This window comes from Lactuca virosa, chromosome 5 (assembly GCF_052849685.1).
Source record: "Lactuca virosa cultivar CGN04683 chromosome 5, Lactuca_virosa_CGN04683_v6, whole genome shotgun sequence".
In the NCBI taxonomy this organism is placed as follows: Eukaryota; Viridiplantae; Streptophyta; class Magnoliopsida; order Asterales; family Asteraceae; genus Lactuca; species Lactuca virosa.
In genome coordinates this window covers 315,331,582-315,354,299 of record NC_136430.1, presented here as the reverse complement: position 1 = coordinate 315,354,299, position 22,718 = coordinate 315,331,582, and the positions used below count along the sequence as shown (strand labels likewise).

Below are 22,718 nucleotides of genomic sequence, written 5' to 3'. Positions count from 1 at the left end.
CATATACACGACACTCACATGATCACAGTATACAATTGCAGCTTGATGATGAGAGTAGTATAGCTCAAGAAGTAAATTCCAAATCCAGCATGTTTCAGCAACAGCATTAGCAACCCCACGATATTCGGCCTCAACGTTGGAGCGGGATATAGTAGAATGGCGTTTAGAGGACAAAGATAAAAGATTATGCCCCGAGAAGACACAATAACCCGAGGTGGAGCGCCTGGTAACAGGACAGCCAGCCCAATCAACATCAGCATATGCTATAATGTCAATAGATGAAGAACAAAAAATTTGAAGTCCTTGATCAGAAGTACCACAAACGTAACGCAGAATGCGTTTAAGAGCAGCAAAGTAAGGCTCGCGAGGATCATGCATGTAGATATAGAGTAGGGTCTGCAACAGGAGGTCCCGACCCATCAAATTCGGAACTAAGATCGGCTGGAGTAGAGGCAGGTTTTCAATTCAACATAGAAGCACGAGCAAGAATCTCATTAGCATGTTTCTGTTGAGACAAAAACAGGCCATCAACGGTCCTGGTGGCAGCGATACCTAAAAAATAATGAAGATCTCCAAGATATGACATAGAAAACTCGGATCCAAGCAGGTTAATGATGTGAGTCAGAAGTTGAGGAGAGGAGTCGGTGAGAATTATATCATCCACATACAACAAAAGGTAAGCAATATGATAGCCATGTCTGTAGATAAATAGAGAAGAATCACACTTGTTGTTAGTAAAACCAAGACGAGTAATAAACGTAGTAAACTGTTGAAACCATGCACGAGGGGCCTGTTTAAGACCATAAAGAGATCGTTGAAGGAGAAAAACATGATCCGGTTTTGAGAAATCCCGAAAACCAGGGGATTGCTGCATATAAACGGTCTCCTGAAGATGACCATGAAGAAAGGCATTCTTCACATCAAGTTGTCGAATTGGCTAGTGGTGTGTAACTGCAATGCTGAGAATAGTACGAATGGTGGCAGGTTTGACAGCTGGACTGAAAGTCTCATCACAATCAATACCAGGTCTCTGACTTCGTCCATTAGCAACAAGACGAGCTTTATATCGAGCTAAATAGCAATCCACATTAAGCTTCTTTTTAAAAAGACAAATGCAATTAATAATATTAGCACTAGGAGGTCGTGGCACTAGAACCCATGTTTTGATAGAGATAAGAGCAGAGTATTCCTCATGCATCATTTTGAGCCAGTTAGGATCGTTAAATGCTTGTAAGTAAGTTTGGGGGAGAGGAGAGGATGACTCGACATGAAGCTTAAGTTTTTCAATAGGCTTTTTAACACCACTTTTAGCATGCGTGAGCATTAGATGATGGGATTGAGACGGAAGCGAATAGGCAGAAGCAGAAGTAGAATTTATGGGGGCTACCGAGGGACTGCTCTCGGCAGATGAGACATAATCGGTTGTGGCTGACGTAGCCACATCATCTACAGAAGTAGGAGAGGAGGTCTCGTGAGGAGGCTCGTCCTCAGAACCGTGATCAGAAGGAGGCGATGGAGTAAAGGAAAAATCGGAGTCATGATGGTGGGAGTTTGGATCAAGTGGGGATGAGAGATTGGAAGGGAGGTGAATGTTTTCAAGGAACGAGTAAGACAGGGGAGCATCAGCAGTCATGGATCCAAATGGAAACACAGTTTCGTCAAAGGCAACATCTCGAGAGATAATAATCTGTTTTGTATGGAGATTTAGACATCGATAGCCCTTGTGATTTGTGGGATATCCAAAAAATACACACGGAGTGGAGCGTGTCGAAAGTTTATGAGGAGTGACGATGCGAGGGAAACAAAGACACCCGAATACTCGAAGATGATCATATGTGGGACGAATGCGGTAAATTTATGAAAAAGTGTGTTATTGTCAATGGTGGTAGAGGGAAGAATGATTAAGATATGTTCGGCCATTTGAAGAGCCTCAACCCAATAATCGGGAGGGAGGCGAGCATGAAGGAGAAAGGTACGGAGAATATTTTTATAGTGCGAAGCATGTGTTCAGATTTGCCGTTTTGTTGAGATGTATGAGGAAAAACGCATGAGAATTCCATTTTGATCGCATATTTGATGGAATTGATTATTATTGTATTCACCCCTAATATCACATTGTAGGTCTTTAATATCGGTTTTGAATTGATTTTGAAAAAATAGACCGAAAATGAACAAATTTAGAGGAAACATCTGATTTGGCACGTAAGGGATAAACCCACAAAAAATGAGAGAAATTGTCAAGAAAGATAACATAATATTTAATGCCACTAATACTTGCGACCGGAGAGGTCCAAACATCATAGTGAACAAGTTCAAAAGGAGACTCAGAAACATAATTAGATAAAGTAAATGGCAATTTAACATGTTTTCCTAATTGACAAGATTGACATAAAGTTGAAATTTTATTGGTTGAACACAAAATAGCTCGACTGTCAACTATTTGCTTGAAGACGTGATGACCGGGGTGACCGAGTTGATGATGCCAGACAAACAGAGCAACAAAAACGAATGATTGAGGAGAAGGAGTAGTGATCGGATAGAGGTCACCGGTGCTATCCATCCCATGAGAATGTGTTTACTTTTGAGCTAGATCCTTTACAGAAAAACCAAAAGAGTCAAATTCAACGGAACAATTATTTTCACAAGTAAAACGATTGATGGAAATGAGATTTTTACTAATTTGGGGAGTGACTAAAACATTTTTCAAGAAAAGAGTACGATAAGCATTAGGGAGAGGAGTTGTGGTGTGTCCGACCTTACTTACATGGATTGTGGATCCGTCCCCAACTAAAACAGATGAAGAAAAATTGCTTTTATCTAAAACAGTTTTAAGTATACCTGCATTTGCATGAATATGCGAGGTAGCACCGGTGTCCATGTACCATCCCACATTTGTCGGGTCATTTAAGGACATGGCATTAAACATTTTTGGGATAGTAGTGGGTTGTTCGTGTGGTTGTTGGACCTGATGAGGGGATACAAATGCCTACTGGACAGGTGCAGATGGAAAAGGAAAAAGAAGGTTGTTGGGCTGATTGCTTGAAGCCGCTGAAGTGTTGTTGGGCTGGTGAAGTTGGGTTCGGCAGCAGGCCTTGCTGGCCGGTTGCGGTTGTTGGACCTGGTACCATCCGTAAGCCCACCCGGCTGGTGGGGGAGGTTGTTGTCACTGATGAGATGTACCGCCAGATCTGCTATCTCCTGATCTTTCGCCCCGGCCACCACAACCATTCCGGCCACCCTTTCCAGCACGAAAATTATTGGAGCCTCGAGAATTGTTTTGATGTTGATAGGAGCCATCAGTAGCAAGAACAGTAAGGGAAGATGAATGATCTGAGTGAGGCATGGCAGCGATTTTTTGATCATCTTGAAGCATTTTATGTTCTTCCATGATTAACATAGAGCGGGTGTCCATGAAAGACGAAACCTGCCTTTGATGACGGATGGTGGTGGCAATGTACTATAACTTTGTTAGACAACTAAGAGTGTAAGACACGAGATTTCTTTCAGGAACAAGAGCATCAAGGTTCTCCACTAAATCAACTATGGTTTTTATGCGGGTACAGTAGTCTGTAACATCAGAATCACCATGGTGATGTTTCTCAACTCAGATTCAAGTTGAAGAGCTTTGTTTTCCTTGTTATCTCAAAAACGTTTTTCAAGATAAACCCATATAGAATGAGCAATGTAATGCCCGTAGATCCGGGCTAGTCAATTTAGAGACGATAAGCGTCAAAAATGACTTTTTGATAAAAGATTATTTAGAATGAATAATCTTAACTAAGTTGTAGTGGTCGTGGCAAGGTTTCCGAATATATAAAGAATGTCGAAATCCGAGTTGTAACGAAGAAGTTATGACATGTCGAAGTTTCGCGACAGAACCGACACGACACAGCGCGACGTAAATAGTGAATTTACGTTAGACCAATATTTAGCCTTAGTGATCTAAACGAAATTCATAGAGTTCGTTAAACCGTGAGCGTGCATAAAAAGAAGGTCCAAATCTGACTTCGTATGAGGAAGTTATGATTTATCGAAGTTTCAGCTCAGCAGTATGCAGCCCGAAACTCGAATTTGAGATCGAGTGATTTTTGGTTGAAGCAATCTAAACGAGAATCGAAGATCTCGTTATTAGTAGTGCAACGGTAAAAAGACAGACGAAAACGGACGTCAGATGAAGAAGTTATGAAATTCTAACGGAGTTTTCCTGTCCCGGCCTACTAAAAATAATATAATAAAAATAAATTCCAAATCAGCCGACGGAGTCTAAATGAAAGTTGTAGAGCATAGTCTCACCTACGCGTGGATATAAAGAACGTCGAAAACGGAGTTCGTATGAGGAATATATGAATTTCTGAAGTTTTTAAATAATTAAAATATATTTATTTAATTATAAAATCGGATAATACGAAACCCGTGACTCATCCGGCCCTATCCACCCGGTACGCCCAGCGTACCTAGATGTACGCCCAGCGTAATTTGGGGTTACGCCCAGCGTAACTCGGGGTTTCAGCCCCTATAGATAGAAGTCGAAGACAGCCGAGTTCTTTGCTCATTTTATTTCCTTCTCTCTCGTTTTTGCATCGTTTTACGTGCAAGAAATATCCCGAAGCCCCGGTATTAATCCCGAGACCCGAAGCAAGTCCCGAAGCCCCGAGGATCCCGAGAAGTAAAGTTTCCGAGCCGAAACTCTTCCCGCGTAAAGCCCGGTTTTGGAGAAAACGTCCCGGTTTTATCGGAAAATATTATTTTAAGAGATGAGGTGTTGTCCGATCATCGTCTTATCAAGTGAGTGTATAGTTACTTTCTTCTAACACATAGATATGAAGTATTTTCTATGAAATACGTGCTATGTGTTATGTATTGTTTGTTTATTTGAGATGGGTGTGGAATGGATGTTTTATACAGGTTTTTAAATGATTTAAACCGTATATGTATTTTATATCTACAAATATGTTGGGTAGAACATGGGTAGATGAAATACCTGGTGACTATGAGACGTAGTGCCTATTGTGTAAACCCTGGTGACTATGAGACGTAGTGCCTATTGTGTAAACCCTGGTGACTATGAGACGTAGTGCCTATTGTACAAACCCTGGCGACTATGTGACGTAGTGCCTGTTGTATAAACCGTGGAAGCAAATGGATTTTGTGCCAATCCCTTAGGTCAATCCTTAGGAATGAATGAATGAAGGATAATTGACTCTTAGGGTAAAGCTTTAAGAAACAAAAGAAGATAATGGGGATGGGTAATTTGGGTTGATTGTCTGATGATTAAATATAATATTATATCTTACTGTGGGTTGAAAACCCTATATGCTCACCAGGCTCCCAAGCCTGACCCACTCAGTTTTCTTTGCATTACAGGTAATGGCACAAGATATAAGTTGGTGGACTTGACGGGAGATTTTGGATTATAGATCAGTAGTTATAAATAACTGTTGTAAGGTCTATTTTATATTGTTTATGCTTTTAGTCTGTATCGGAACATGACATCCCGAGATTTTGTTATTTAATGAAAATACATTTCTTTAAAGCAATGATTTGATAAATTATTATCATATTTTGTTTTGGGAACAACTTCTGCAATTCTTTTAATCAAAGGATTACTCTGATTTTATAAAACAAAGCATAAACAAATCGGTCTTTTCTGGTCGTGAAAACGGGGATGTCACAAGCAATGACTTTCTTTTTCAAAATCATGTGTAACAAAGGTTGAGCAAGGGTGTTGTAAATCCATGACTTAATAATGGAATCGACTTTAATACATTCAGTATCATCGATTTCCTTGGCTTTGGGGAGTTGAAGGTGATGAGCAACACCAAATCCTAGACAGTGAGTTTCAAATAATTCCCACCATATGTCATAATTCATACGGTCCAGATCCAATACCATGGGTACAACATGCTTAATGTTGATGGTAGAAGAAGTTTTACAACAAGAAGATGATGACGAACCTGTCATTAGTTAAGATGCAGGATTCAGCAAGAAGTCTTGATTGATTAAGATTTAGGAAGGAAAGATTGACAGAAAAGGGAATAGCGAGAGAGAGAGAGAGAAGTAAGGATCGGCTAGGGTTGATCGACCTAGTCTGATACCATGTAATTTCAATAATTCCCCATGAAAAACACTTTCATACAATAGAAACGATTTTATACAAAATACATATGGGCCAACTATACAAGGCCTTAAGAAATAATAAAGGGCTATACTAGAATAAATACAAACAACCGTATACACAAAATAGATCCATTAACAATACCAACATAGGGAGCATGACGCCAGTAGCAAACAACGCACTCCCATGGGAATCGGTGTTTCAAGCGAGCACAATGAAGTTGATAACAAATATTCCCATGGAAATTCTCTCTCATTAATCAACAATGTTGGAAAATTAGTTTTATCAATTTCCAAAAATGGGTTTTTTCCCATTTTTTGAGCACAAAATTTGAAATCTAAATGTAATCAAAATGGATAAATGATTATGTGCTCGTGTTCGCCTCTGTGATACCTTCGTTTTGATATATCATACCTTCGTTTTGATATATCATATGTCCAAAACGGATTAAAATGAATGAGAAATTATTTGTCAAAGTGAGGTAGTTGAAAGAGATTAAAAAGGAGTTAATATGGTTTTGTTACATCCCACACAGGTGGGAGAAAGAAAAGGAAATTGGGATACAACTACAAGGGTTTCTACCCCCTTGTAAGATTTATAGAATCGAAGGCTCTTTCTTGTGCGTGCACATGGGAGGGGTGCAAATGCGAGCCAGTTTGGCACAAACTTGGGTTCATTGAACTTGCGTATGAGCGCGGGTAGGGGTGGCAATTGATGACACGACACAAGAAAAATACACGACACGAAACGGAATTGGGATGAAACTGAAATTCAAATTTGTTTTCGTGTCGTGTTCATGTCAAGTGTAAACAACACGACGTCGTTTTGTGTCGTGTTTTCTGGACCAAGAGCACCTCCTTGACTGATTAGATTAGACCAGATGATCCAATTGTCTCCTCCTTTCTTCAGTTTCTACTATATATTGCTTCTTCTTCCTGCAGAAACCAAGGTATTTTCTGGGCCAAGAGAAGGTTCGGGTGATCTTGAAGAATCCCTTTTCACTATTGTATCATGCGAAACAAACACCCATATAAGGTAAATTTGTTTTAAGGATATTGTGTTAAACACAAGCCTCAGCAACAATTGTTTAATTTTGTTCTTTCGTGCAATTACCTAATATATTTTCCAAACAAACAATAAATAGCAAATATACACCAATAGACGAAGATAACTACAAAGGGTCAAAATAAACATACAACATAATAATACCGTAACATCCTCTCCCGATTTGTATGGGAGTGGGGGGTGATTCCGAACATTCAAACTACAATTTTTTTAATTATGCAATCTATATCTGTTTTTCAAATAAAGCAACCTTTGAAATCTAGTATTTGAAGGAACATTACCAAGATAAACTTCATTAGAAAAGCTAGTATTATTTCCACTTTGCAGTTGGTTTAGGAGATTAAAAAAAGGGGATATTACCTCTATCATTTTGCTTTCATGTAGAAGTTATAATCTGCGAGTGAGCCATGGATAAATATTTCACCGGCATGAACACCACCTTGATTTATGTGCAACAACTTAATTACTCGAACCCACGATGCTTCAATCTCATTAACAAATCTCCATCTCCATTTTTGCAACAATTCATGGTGAAAAGACTGAAGACTACCACTATCAAGGCCTTCATTACCATTTAATGCCAAGAAAAGGTTCAATTTTACCCATGAGATTTTTTAAGTATCTTCCCCTTATTCCCAAAATAATTTAACCCTTAAGGATTCAAGAAAGATTTTGACCTTAACCGACATCCAAAAAATAGACATATAATAAATCCCTAAGAACCCGAACACCAAGGAAAAAAATGTAGACCTCCCCAAATATACAAGACTGTCTAGAATGATCGAGTGTTGTCACCTAATCTGTAGGGTGACCAGGCATACCGCTGGCAATTTCCTGATCGGGACCCACCATTTCTGGTCATCCCATATGGAGCTACCGTACATTGACACCTGATAGTGTCATGGAACAAAACTTTACTCTCCGTTCCTAGGTTACACACATTCTCCTAATGAGACTACCTAATATCAACTTAACTGAACTAGGTATCTTCCATAAGTCTAAGTTTATCCCTAGACTAGATTACAATGCCTGAAACCAACTCTTAATACCAACTCTATTTTTGGTGACACTAACTTATCTTAGTGCATATCAATTCCATAAGAGTATTAGGTATTATTAATCATTTATCTTCTCAACAGTTCTACTTTTAATATCATTATATAATATTATCCGTTTATCCTAACATAAAATAGAACCATATCTGGTTCGCACATAGCACGTTATGTGTGTATGTGTGTGTGTATATATATATATATATATATATATATATATATATATATATATATATATATATATATATATATATATATATTAATATCCTGACATATAATCCAGGCAGTAAGCACATAATTCACATACGACTTCCAGCAGATATTTAATATTTTAATTAATACTTATATTAAATCATGTTCATGAAAGGGACTATGCACCCACCTGACTTAAGTGGGTGAGAGTTTCGCCTAACACCTTAGATATTCCTTGATGTGACCTAAGTAATATCAAAGTTTTAGTCTAATGATCCTGGAGACTGATAATAGTAAATCCTCACTAATCCCAATGTATACATCAAGATCTATCAAGTAAGGATCAGTAAGGCATGACAGTTGGTAGGCAGGATCATTTCAACATAATAGCTTTTCTGAAATCCAACAACCAGGCCAACGTGTCTATTCTAGACACCTCTCCCATAAGTAGATCAATCAGTATAACGACATGGAATTATTGATAAATCTTATTTATAGGTTCATAATAACGACTTATGACCATAAATATAAGTTACACTGAAAGTGATATCGTAGCTTAACTTACAGAGATTCTTCCTGACCAATGTCTAGAAATCACACTCGCATGGCTCCTACTAGATTCAGGGGTTGTAGGGCTCCGCCGTAGACTAAAACTAAGTGAAATGGGCTAAAATTAAGAGGAATTTAATAGAGAGGAGGATGGAGAGTGAGTAAGCAAATGAGCAGTCGAAACCTATTTATAGCACAATGGCGCAATGCGCTTGATGTGTGTGTCGCACACACCTGAGATGTCGATCCTCCCGTTTTTCTGCCACATGTCACAAATATGGTGGTCCACACCCCACCTTCTAGAATGTGCATGTCGGGTAACCCACCTGCGCGTGACGCTTCTCGGAAAACTTCAGAAAATCGTATCTTCTTCATATGGACGTTATTTATATTCACGCGTAGCTATTGACGAGATCTACAACTTTCATTTAGAATCCGTCAGCTAATTTTGACTTTTATTTTTAAAGCTATATTTTTAATAGGCTTAGACTATCAAAGTCCATTTAAAATTCATAACTTTCTCATATGACATCCGTTCTCGACTGTCTTTCTATCGACGGAACCATATGGACGAGATCTTCAACACTCGTTTAGATTGTTTTTCTTAACAATCAACCGATCTCTACTTCGGTTTCTGAGTTGTATACTACTGCGTTGAAACTTAGATAAATCATAATTCCCTCTTACGAAGTCAGATTTTAGTGTTCTTTATATGTATGAAATCGTTGTCATATATACTATAAATTTTGTTAAGATTATTGTTCTTAAATAATCTTCTATCAAAAAGTCATTTTTACGCTTATTATCTATAAATTGACTAGCTCGAATCTGCGGGCGTTACATGGAAGCTCAAGTATTTGTGTGGATCCTGCAACCTTTTGATAAACTAATATTGTAGTTTCCATGTTTAGTGTGGAGTGCACACTCCTTTTTGTTTTTAATCTAGAAAAAGATTTCCTAACTATTCTGTTGCTTGATGCAAGTGTTATCCAACATAGTAAATTGGTAATTACAATCGTTTATCCCTTTGCTTTGATTAAGGGCCCGTATAATTGTGTATTGTATAGAAATGAATATAATAGGTTACAAAGAGATCTCTAGAGATAAACACTTAGGTACCCTCTACTATAAGATAATTACAATATTCCCCCAATTGATAAGAACTCGACCTTGAGTACTTATAGAGACCTGGAATGTTGAAAGCCTTGGAAATGGACATCGTAGTAAGAAGGTCAACAATATTTGTCTTACCATTGATCTTTAGCAGTATCTTGTAGGGACAATACTTTCTTTGACCTTGTTTGCTATGTATATATATATATATATATATATATATATATATATATATATATATATATATATATATATATATATATATACTTGAAATCTCTTTCTGCATAGGTAGACCATGATATCATCTCCCACTTCAAATGTTTTTGTATGTTTATGTTTATGAACCACTGCCTAGTAATTTACATTGGCTTGGGACATATTCTCCCTCACTTCTTTGTGTGATTTCTTTATATTTTCACAAAGTTTGTTGGTCGTCTGCCCTACTAGTTTGACCAAATCTACCATCTGTCACGGGGGAGTTTCGTATACAATAAAAAATGGTGAAGTTCCTTGATCTTGAGCTATAAATGACACTGTTATTTGTGAATTCTTGACTAAGGTTGCATCCCTCCTTCGTTTTATATGGTAAAAATGTGAAAAGGTATATAAATCGATCTTTGTTCCATATTCCAACCTATGAAAAAGCAGTGCAGGTGAATGCCTAGTAGATCCCATTTTTTAATCACCCCACATAGCTGACGACCCAACACAAAGAAATCTCTTAGATGGATGGATGCGAGTGAAAGCACACAAGAGAGAGTTAAACACTAAACCATAACATTCGTAATGACATTTTATTATCGTTTATTCATAAATATGAGAAAATCTTTAGTTCGTAATGCCTAAAATGTATAGTCTGAGTTGTTGCTATTTGTGAAAACTCAGTATAGTTAGGTCACTTTTCTTTACTCAACCACAAAAGCAAAAGTGTTATGTAGACCCAAATGTCACCGTTGATGAAAAATCAATAAAAGTAATTGATTGAATTGTCAAACCAATTCATTTTTTGGTATTATAACATCTCTTTCTTATACTCAATAGTTTTCCATACCTTCCTTAGGTTCTTTCCTTCTTTTTGTTCAACATTCATTCATCCATAACAAGGTACATATTATTGTCGTTTATTCATAAATATGAGAAAATCTTTAGTCCATAATGCCTAAAATGTATAGTCTGAGTTGTTGCTATTTGTGAAAACTCAGCATAGTTATGTCACTTTTCTTTACTCAACTACAAAAGCAGAAGTGTTCTGCAGACCCAAATGTCGCCGTCGATGAAAAATCAATAAAAGTAATTGATTGAATTGTCAAACCAATTCTTTTTTTGGTATTATAACTTCTCTTTCTTATACTCAATCGTTTTCCATACCTTCCTTAGGTTCTTTCCTTCTTTTTGTTCAACATTCATTCATCCATAACAAGGTACATATTATTGTCTTTATGTCATATATTTAATAACAATTAGCATATGTAGCATACTCATTAATCTCTTTTCTATCTTATGATTTATTTTGTAGTTAGATTTTGGTATATTTATCATTATAACTCTAGATGGCCGGTTATGATTAATTCATATTGGGGTGGTAATATTGAATTTGGTAATGGTGTCATAAAGGGTGACCATTCAAAATTTTCTACTTCAAATATTTGTAGGCATAAAATAAGGTATGAAGCATTTAAAGATTTATGTTACGCACATGTTGGAGTTGAAAAAATGTCAAATAAGTTGAATATCTCACTATGCTATCAATTTCGAGGGCAATCCAATATTTAACGGGTCATAAGTAATTTAAGTCTAGACATAATGTACTATTTGGCTAAGAATGTTTAAAATTATTGGCGTCAAGTTTCAAGTTTTCAACTGAAGTTGAAAAAATAATGCCGCGTACAAGTACTAGTTTTGTAGATCTCCTTTGTAGTTTTTACGTGTTGAAGCCCAATCCATTAAATGTACCATTTGCTTTGTTGATTGTGATACATTTAGGGGAGACTATCATGAAGCTAACTCACTATATAGTGAAGATAGTTGTAGTGACTCATTATGTGTTGGGGATGATTATGATTATCGACAATAATACTAGAATTCTAAACTCTGCAACTATTGCATTGTACATCCTCCATTCAATTAAAAATGTTGTTGCTTATCCAGTGAAACATATACAATCAGATATTAAAAATAGTTTGAATGTTGATGCTACTTATGAAAATGCATGACGTTGTAGACAAAAAGCCATAGAGAGTTTTTATGGAACTTGTGAGAGTAACTTTGATGAGTTACCAAAGTATATTGCAACGTTGCAGGCTTTAAATCATGATACAATTGTGAAGTGGTTTCATTGTCCAAATAGCTCATCACATGTAGCGACATTTAAATATGTTTTTTAGGCTTTTGGACACGCTATTGATGTGTTTTTTCTATGTCGACCTGATATTTCAGTAGATGGTTGTCATTTGAAGGGTTCATATAGAGGGAAAAGGCTTGTTGTTGTCACAAAAGATGCTAAAAATAGTATATTGTTTGTTACGTATGATATCGTTGATGAAAAGAGTTCACACAATTGGGATTGGTTTTGTTACCAACTCAGACATTTTCTTGTTATTTATTTCAGAAAATTATGTGTTATTCAGATAGGGACAGAGGAATAATTTATACTATGGAAAATCTACAGGAATGGGAAGAGCCATTAGCATAACATCGCTTCTGTCTTCGATACATTTGAAGTAATTATCTGCAAAGGTATAAGAACGTGAGTCTTAAAAAGCTTTGTTGGTCTATTAGCAGAACCACACAAAGATTAAAGTTTGTTGCATATATGAAAGAAATAAAAAATATCAATCTTGAAGCTTGGTTGTATTTAAAGCAAATTAAAAGAAAGCAATGGTGTTTTTTATATGATGACAATCATCGATGGGGTTTCTTGACCATATATATCTTTAAGAGTATGAACAATGCACTTCGAGGAGCAAGATAGTTACCGATTAGGGCGTATATTGACCTTACATTCAATAGAATTGTACAAATTTTTAGAAAGTACAGTGATGCTGCAATGAATTGCAGTACACCTCTACCATCATGTATGTGGCCTCACTTTTGAAAACGAGAAACTTGTGCACAAAGCCATAAATTAACCGAGTTTGACTACAATGAAGGTATCTACAGAATTGTCACAAAGTTACAAATAAATGGAAAAAGGAGGAAATGTGCACATTGTCCATTATTTTCAACAAACATGTACATGTGGTAGTGGATACGGAAAGGTTTCCATGTCCGCATGCTATTACAACTTGTGGTTATTGAAGGGATAACTCTCTTTCTCTTGTAAATATTGTCTACACTACTATGATGTATAAACAACAATATGTGTATGTTTTCAGCCGACTTTCTCATGTTGATTATTGGTTGGTGTCAGATTGGAAGATTCGATCAGATACCTCGAAATTCCTGTTCATCGAGGTCGGAAGCATGCAAATCAATTTCATAACGAGATGGACATTCTGTCGAACCTGCAAATGTAGACTATGCCACCAACCTAGTCATAATAGAAGAAACTGTCCAATTTCTCGGCCATTATTCATTGTGATATGAACTTTGTAACATTTTTAATTAATGATGTAGGTTAGTGTTTAACTTTTATGGTAATTTTACGTTTAATTTGTTTTGTAATATTGGTTTTAATTGTTCTTTTATTTTTGTAATGTTATAATATATTCAATTTTTGTATTTATTTGAAGATATTTGTAAGATCTATTTAAGGGTATAACTTGTAAAAATAATACATAAGATATAATGTATATTATCAAATAAATTAATTTATGTATAATATTTAATAAGGGTAAAAAATAAATTGTTCAAGAGTGAAATATATAAATAAAATGAGATAAAAGTTGAAGGGTTAAATTTGTAACATGTAAAGGTTATAAATGAAAGTATATAAAGGTTATAAATAAAAGTATATAACTTGTTTTCGGAAAAAACGGTAGAAACTTATAGAAATGGCCCTCCCTCTAACCAACCTATTTCTACTAGATATTCAAAAACTAATCTATTTCTTCAAAGCTTTTGGAAAACAAGCCTAGTTTTAAAATAAATAATTAAATAAATAAATAAATTAAATCCTCCACCTTTGACAAAGAAAAAAAATTACAATTATCAATTTCCCTTTAATTTTTCATACAGATATACCCAAATAACCATATGGTCTCTGGTTCTATTCCTAAGTAGATGTGATTGAGAATGCATGGGGGGTTTCCACATGATATTTGGCACTATGAAATTATTAATTAGGAAGATAAATGGCTCCTTTTTCAGTTTTATGTATTGACATCATGGTATGGCTATTGTGTGATTTCATTATCCGTTAAGCATATATAATCGTTTCCAATTTTTTTAGCAAGGTACACTCCCTGAGCACTCTCCAACAAAGAGTTTTAGCTGTGTAGAGGTTGATGTTATCCTATATATTCATGGCTATGGCAGTGCAATGAATGCAGTAGGTTGTTTCCCACGAACGTAGTAATTAGATTTTGTGCTACTCAGTTTAGTCTTCTCTAGCTAGAAAGTGATTTCATGCACCTAGCATTATGCTGTACACTAGATATATTGACCCCTTTATGTAATATGAGATTTTCGGATCAACAAATTGATATTTTGTTTAAGAAATCAATTAAGAGTATGCACCTTGATTTAAGGGAACTTAGGGGATTTGTGTGATTGATTGATGTTTAACATATAAATAGTATTTGGATTTGTGTGATTGATTGATGTTTAACATATATTAGTATTAATACCATTTGTTACGAGAAGTAGGTTAAGCTATCCTATATCTGACAAGGAGTCTTCAGTTTTTCTGAAGGTTCTTCCATATGATATGACCTGCCTATGAATGTATTCCACTCTCCTTTCATATAGTATACTTATTTTTCCACTACTTGTGGGTTGCACACCTCTTTTCAGTTTTTAATCCATGGCTTTTGATTCCCATTTGAACATTGAGGGGGATTCCACAATCCTCTAATATAATAATTATTAAACTTTACAACTTTTGTGTGGAGTGCACACTTCTTAAAATTTAATAAACTTGACATTAGATTCCCCAAATCCATTCGGTCATTCTTTTATGCAAGTGCCTTCTTATCGATTTACTGTGTCCTTATCTAGTTAGGTACACTGAAATGTAGTTAAATATTAGAATAAAAGCCTTCTCCTTCTTCAGTTCATCTTTACGATGTGGGCGGTCTGGATTCCACACTCCTTCCATTTTATAAATTCATCTTTCCACCAGTTATGGACTGAACACTCCGTTTCAGTTTTGAGATGTTTCATTTTTATATTGAGTGGATTGTGGAAGGCATGTGGAAGCCACTATCTTTAATTTTTACGTAAGATTAATTACTCAAACTTCACTTCTGGAATGCACACTCCTTTCTATAATTATAACAACAAACGATCAACTTCACATATAATATTATGTACACAAACTTATTTTAATTGCAGTAAACTATCAAGGAAAAGGACGTGCATTCACTGGTAAGCTTGTCACCATGGCTGCTGATACTATGTAATCTATTTCTTGGAATGCTTTCTTTAAATATCATTATCAGTGATATGTGGCTTGCACACTCTCAATTTTTTTTCTCAGCATCTACTCATTATGATTATTATAGACAAACGCATTCTATATAATATTTAGGTAAAACACACACATACACATACTATATATATGTTCTTCTGAGGGGCTCTATCATCAACAATAAGTCATCTCTGGTTCTTTTTTCAGTATCTATCATTCTTTGAAACATAATATTATCGTTGCTGCTTTCGCCATCATGGCTGTGCGAAATGATTTATGCATTTCAGGTCTTGAGGACAAATCCGAACAGGAAAACTGGGTTTCTGTAGAGGAAGAATTTAACTACTCAGAAAGAAGAAAGTGGCTGCGTTCTGTTAAACAAGATGCCAAAGCCATGGTTCCTACAGGCTTTTCTGGCTTGGTTGCTGGTGTATGTAGTATGGCAATTGGTGAGTTTGTTTCAGTGTACACCCAAAGATCCTTAGAGGTGGCTCTGGTGAAAAGAGAGACCACAATTGTGGAAAAAGAGAAAAGTACCCATCTTTATAGATCAAGTGATTATATGTTTTACTTGCTTTAGTATAGTTGGTTGAGAGGCTGTTCAAAGCCCTTATACTTGTGTTGGTACAAACATGATTATTGCTCCTGTTTACATTCCTAATGCATGCGTCTGCAAGTGCTATTTATCTTTTCCACATGGGAGTCCCATACGGTGTCTGTACATGACCTTTTAGTTATATATTTATAGAATTTATGGGAGGTATCCTCCTTTTATTGTTTGAAAATCCTTTATGTATACAAGATTATCTTGCTTGAAATCATAGCATTTTTAGCATAATGCAAATATAGATACATCATTCAGGTGTAGACAACAACTAACATGGCCGGTGTAGGGCAGGGGCAAACTGGGCAGTGGAGCAGGGCCCAAAAATTTTAGGGGCCCATTTTTTTTTAATATACTCTTCGGAGCTTCAGTCTTTCGGCCTCCTTCTTCCTCCTTTGGCGCTTCAATCCTTCGGCCTCCTTCTTCACTTTCGTTCGTTTTCCATTTTCTTTATGGTTCGTTTTCCTGGCTTTCTTCTTGGTGCCTGCAGGTTTGTGATTTTTCTGGCTTTCTGGTTCGTTTTCTTCCTGATTCGTTTTCCTAGATATCATCTTGTTTCTTCCCGTTTCCTATGTCTCTTATATAGAAAATCTAGATTAATTTTGTGATTTTTTCACAAGCTAATTGATTTTGTATTGCTCTTTTTTTTCCATTAAGTTGATTGTATTACTGATTTTGTACTACTGTTTCTGACATACCTGTTGATTTTTTCTATGACTTGATTGAAATCTATTTAATGCATTAGATTGTAGGAGGAGATGAAGCTATATTTTATGTTTGTTGTTTTTGAATGAAATGTTAAACCTGTATGTTAAACAATTGGTCTTTTTGATATTAAAGGTCCAATTGTGTGTATGTGTCTCTGCTTCAATTAGCAATTCTATATGTTCAATTATGCTATTGTGAAGCCTAGGCATACCTGTTGTTTGTGCTTCAATTAGAAATTCAGTCAGTTATAGCACTACACCAAAGATGGGATGCTCTAATTGCTTTATATATAATACAAAATTTAAACCGGAGAATGAACTTTATTATAATATTTGCATTGGTTTTCTATTTCACCAAGTACTTATATTGTCAAAGTTAGATTCATTAAAGTAATTGATTGCTAATTCACCAAGTACTTATGCTTTAAATTGCATTTTTCTCGAAAAATTGTACTTGTAGTCGGAGAGAGGCTGAACCTGGCCATTTTGATTCAACCCAATTAATTTTCTCAAAAAAATTAATACTTTCACACGAGAAAAGCAGATTTCTGAAACTTATTGTCGTTTTAAAAAAACTTGGGTTTATATAATTTAATTCGTCAGACATTAGGACCTTTTTTGCGGTTCGCATTTTAATCCTCAGGATCGGCCCTGACAACTAATAAACTTCCGGTAAATTTTGCCCATATACCAACATAGGGAGCATGATCAGGGCCGGCCCCATACCTGGGCGAGATGGGCGAAGGCCCAGGGCAGCAATAAAGAGAAGGGCATAAATTCAGTCCATCTTGTTATTATTATAGGCATTTGGCCCAAATGAGTTCAGCATCTCCGAGTTCGATACACCGTCGCTTACTCGCTTCCATCTTTCCCAATCGTTACCTAGAAAGTCGAAATGCCAGGATGTAGAAGACGAGGAGTCGATTGGTTTCTCAATCGTCGATTAGTCAGGAGGCTCTTATTCGGATACGCAAAACGATTTCTGTCAAGAACATAAGAAATGTAATTTCTATAAACTCTCGTATATTCTCTCTCGATTTCTCTAAACTCTCCTATCTAGTCTCTCGATTTTTTTAAACTCTCCACTCTTGTCTCTCGATTTCTGCCAAGAACACAAGAAGATTTTATTTTTCATTTTTTTGATACTCTTTCCTGCTATTATTTTCCGTGACTCTCTGGATGTTTTTCTTCTCTGCGATCTAGTATTGATCAGATTTGGAATGGAAGTATTCTCTGTATGGTTCTTATTATGGATGATCGTGCCCCGATTGCTATGAAATTACTCGGTTCTCAATTTGTCGCTTAGCTTTTCTAGATGTCATTTTTTCTTATCTAATGTTATGTTTTTTTTTTGTTTTGGAATTTTACCCAGGTGTGGTGTAATGTTGTTTGCCACGTTTGGTTTAGATGATTCTGCCCTTGATGTTATAACCCGCTCTTAGAGGTGTATTTAGTTAAATTTGTCAATTTAAAGTGACCTGGAGTTTGGATTCAAAGAATATTAAAGGGATAGATTGGCTGGACGATTATGCCCTTGGATTTTGTGCCCCGTGAGGTTGATTACCTTAATTGGGTGGTTCTGCAATTCTAACAATGTTTTGTTGCTGACAGATACCTTGTTCCCAGTTTTGATAGAAGATTTGAAGTGTACTTGTCTCAATTTTGAGATTATATTACAAATTGATGAACACAGTGACATGTTTCTCTAATTCTGACATTATATTGACATTTAAGATAATGACATTAGAAGTTATTTATTTGTCACATTCTAATAATTTAATGTATCTAGTTTTTGTTTTCCTGTGCTTTACTATTAATAATTTTGTTTGTCTCTATATTTTTCTAAATCGATTACATTAGGGGTAACTCTGATGAGCCGGCTGAAAATGCTAAAGTTAACTATGATACATATTTAATAAAGGTATTGGGGCATTGTTAAGTTTTTTGGCCCAGGGCATTGAAAACCTATGAACCGGCCCTGAGCATGATGCCAGTAGCAAACAACACACTCCTATGGGAATTGGTGTTTCGAGCGAGCACATGAAGTTGATAACAAATATTCCCATGGAAATTCTCTCTCTCATTAATCAACAATGTTGGAAAATTGGTTTTATCAATTTCCGAAAATGGGTTTTTTTCCCATTTTTTGAGCACAAATTTCGAAATCTAAATCTAATCAAAATGGGAAAATGATTATGTGTTCGTGTTCTCCTCCGTGATACCTTCGTTTTGATATATCATACGTCCAAAACGGATTAAAATGAATAAGAAATTATTTGTCAAAATGAGGTAGCTGAAAGAGATTAAAAAGGAGTTAATATGGTTTTGTTCCATCCCACATAGGGTGGGAGAAAGAAAAGGACATTGGTATATAACTACAAGGGTTTCTAACACTTGGAAGATTTATACAACCAAAGGCTCTTTCTTGCGCGCGCACACTGGAGGGGTGCAAATGCGAGCCAGTTTGGCACGAACTTGGGTTCATTGAACTTGCATATGAGCCCTGGTAGGGGTAGCAATTGATGACACGACACAAGAAAAATACACGAAACGAAATATTGGGACGAAACTGAAATTCGAATTTGTGTTTGTGTCATGTTCAAAATTCGACACAAAATTGACACGATTTAGCATTTGTCCGTCGTGTTATATATGATTAAGTATTAACCAAATAAACTAATTTTTATTTTATTTTATTTTTGTCGTGTCATGCCGTGTTTGTCATTTTTTAATCGTTTGTTTTCGTGTTAGTTAAAAAAACACGACTTCGTGTCTTGTTGTATTCGTGTTACATAAAACCTTGTCGTGTCGTGTCGTGTCGTGAAAGACAAAAACAAGACACGATGGCCCGATTTGCCACCCCTAAGTGAGGGTGCGAACGTAGTACCGGTCGACCTCAAAAGTTTTGCTAATTAGTTATGCTCTTTACTTGATTGTTACGTTTTGATGTTAAATAACACCAGTTATGTTTTTATAGTATTAATAGAGCAATCCTTGACTGATTAGATTACATCAGATGATCCAATCGTCTCCTCCTTTCTTCAGTTTCTACTATTGCTTCTTCTTCCTGTTGAAACCAAAGTATTTTCTAGGCCAAGAGAAGGTTCGGGTGATTTTGAAGAATCCTTTTTCAATTTGTTTTAAGGATATTGTGTTAAACACAGGCCCAGCAACAATTGTTTAATTTTGTTCTTTCGTGCAATTACCTATTATATTTTCCAAACAAACAATAAATAGGAAATATACACCAATAGACGAAGATAACTACAAAGGGTCAACATAAACATACAACATAATAATACCCTAACATCCCCTCCCGATTTGTACGGGAGTGGGGGGGGGGGGGATTCTGAACAATCAAACTGAAGTTTCTTTAATTATGCAATCTCTATCTGTTTTTCAAATAAAGCAACCTTTGAAATCTATTATTTGAAGGAACATTACCAAGATAAACTTCATTAGAGAAGCTAGTATTATTGCCACTTTGCACTTGATTTAGGAGATTAAAAAAGAGGATAATACCTCTGTCATTTTGCTTTCATGTAGAAGTTATAATCTGCGAGTGACCCATGGATCAATTTTTCACCGGCATGAACACTACCTTGATTTATGTGCAACAACTTAATTACTCGAACCCACGATGCTTCAATCTCATTCACAAATCTCCATCTCCATTTTTGCAACAATGCATGGTGAAAAGACTCAAGACTACCACTATCAAGGCCTTTATTACCATTTAATGCCAAGAAAAGGTTCTATTTTACCCATGAAATTTTTTGATTATCTTCCCCTTCTTCCCAAAATAATTTAACCCTTAAGGATTCAAGAAAAATTTTGACCTTAAACGACATCCTAAAAATAGACATATAATAAATCCCTAAGAACCCGAACACCAAGAACAAAAGCATAGACCTCTCCCAATATAAAGCATATGACTTTTCCATGTGTAAAGCTTCTTCTAAAAATTGTCGATCATCTTATTTAATCCTTGAAGTCAAGCCATACAAGAACTAATAAGTAGAACTAAATACATAAAAATAAATTTTGTCAAGATTTCCTAATCCCATAAGGTATAAAAATCATTAATAAATCCCATAATCTAATCTTGACTATCTCCCAATACTTCCTAGTAAAACCGAAAGTCAAGCCATAAGGACTTGAAGATGTATCATTTCCACACGACCATATAGCCTCCTTTACTTAGGAAACTGTGAACATGTGTTTAAGGGAAGCAACTTGGGTTGTAGACAATCTTTCGTACAAGGAGCTTCGACATTTGAACTTAACCCCTTTTACAAGACTATACTTTTCTTTGAAAAGAACCGTAAAAAATATTCTTCACTTGGCTTGGATTCGATACCTAATCCCCTTTTACTTAACACCGGGATATGTAAGTTGACACCTTTTTTTCTTAAAAATATCGTGAAAGAACATAGAGTTCTCATATCCTTCAATACAGTTGTTTGATTTCCCTATCACCCAATGATTAATCCACCCATCCTTTGATTTTGATTCTTATTAGCTAGATCACCTAATTAGGGTTTAATCGTTCTAGTTAACCAGTTAATAGAATATGTAATTATTCTAGTAAACCGGTAATAAGTAACAAGTATCAGAATGGTTATGTGTTGGGACTTAACTCTGATATAAAATAAAAATTCATATATTTACGCTTCCGAGCTTGTGAGATGTATTGCGTATTGATGGGAAATTTACATAGATTTTAATGTTGCTTTATAAGAGCTTGTCTAATTAGATAGTAAAAAGTTAGGGTTAATTCAAAGAGGTTATTTTGGTTAAATAATTAGGTAAAACAAAAATATACTAGAGCTTATTAGTTGTTCTTAGTACCAGCTTAGATAGAACACATCTTAAGTAATCAGGTCAATGTTGATTGCATGATTAGGAAAGTTGCAGCGGAATTGAATTCATTTTTATTATTGAATTTCATTTAGTTAATTTCACTGCAAATTTTAGTTTTAGTTTTTAATCACCCCGCCCCCACTTTATTATTTTATGCATTTGACTAGTATGCGCCTTACGCAAAAAGGCATCAACTCTTAGGCTGTGTCGTTGAGGATTCGACCATGCTTCCCTGTGCTACCCATTAGTGCATTCAAGCAGTGAAAATACTATTTGCTTAAGTCGTGTGCGATAACGATTTAACAATTTGGCATCGTTGCCAGTGACACGGTATTGATAATAGTTTATATGCCAAGATCTTCACGTATTGGTACACCACTAGAGTTTGATCTAGAAATTGAGAGAATTTCAAGAAAACTGAAGAAAGAAGCAACAAAAAAGCAATCAACTAGTTTCTTTGGTTCATCATCTTCTCTAGCACTTGAAATCCTTAGACCACAAGGTTGTCCCTTGTGGAACGAACCAAACCACAGTTTTTCTGTAACGTCCCAAAAATAATGACACAAAATTTTCGTTTTTAGATTAATAAATCGTTAATACATAACATCTCCATAAAACCAAGGTAATCAAGATTCAGCAGAATATTATTAAATCAGAGTCATTCACAAAATGTGGAAACATGTTGTGTGTGCTCTGCAATCATCCCGAGCCCTTCCATTTTGAAAACCGGAGTACCTGAAACATAAACTGAAAATCGTAAGCACAAAGTTTAGTCAGTTCCCCAAGATACCACATACCACACATACATAAATCACATACTGGGCCCCCGACCTCCATCGGGCCACGCCCGGTCTCGAGTCCCACTCGGCCTCGGGCCCCACCCGGCATC

At 35.9% G+C, this 22,718-nt stretch overlaps 1 long non-coding RNA gene across 1 annotated transcript; it reads left to right on the top strand.

Moving 5' to 3' along the window:
• The first annotated feature begins 15,322 nt into the window (after positions 1-15,322).
• On the top strand, positions 15,323-16,440 carry LOC145116848 (uncharacterized). The gene is made up of 3 exons (XR_013712331.1): positions 15,323-15,464; positions 15,580-15,612; positions 15,943-16,440. It is a non-coding gene; the product is annotated as an uncharacterized LOC145116848 (long non-coding RNA).
• The last annotated feature ends 6,278 nt before the right edge of the window (positions 16,441-22,718 follow it).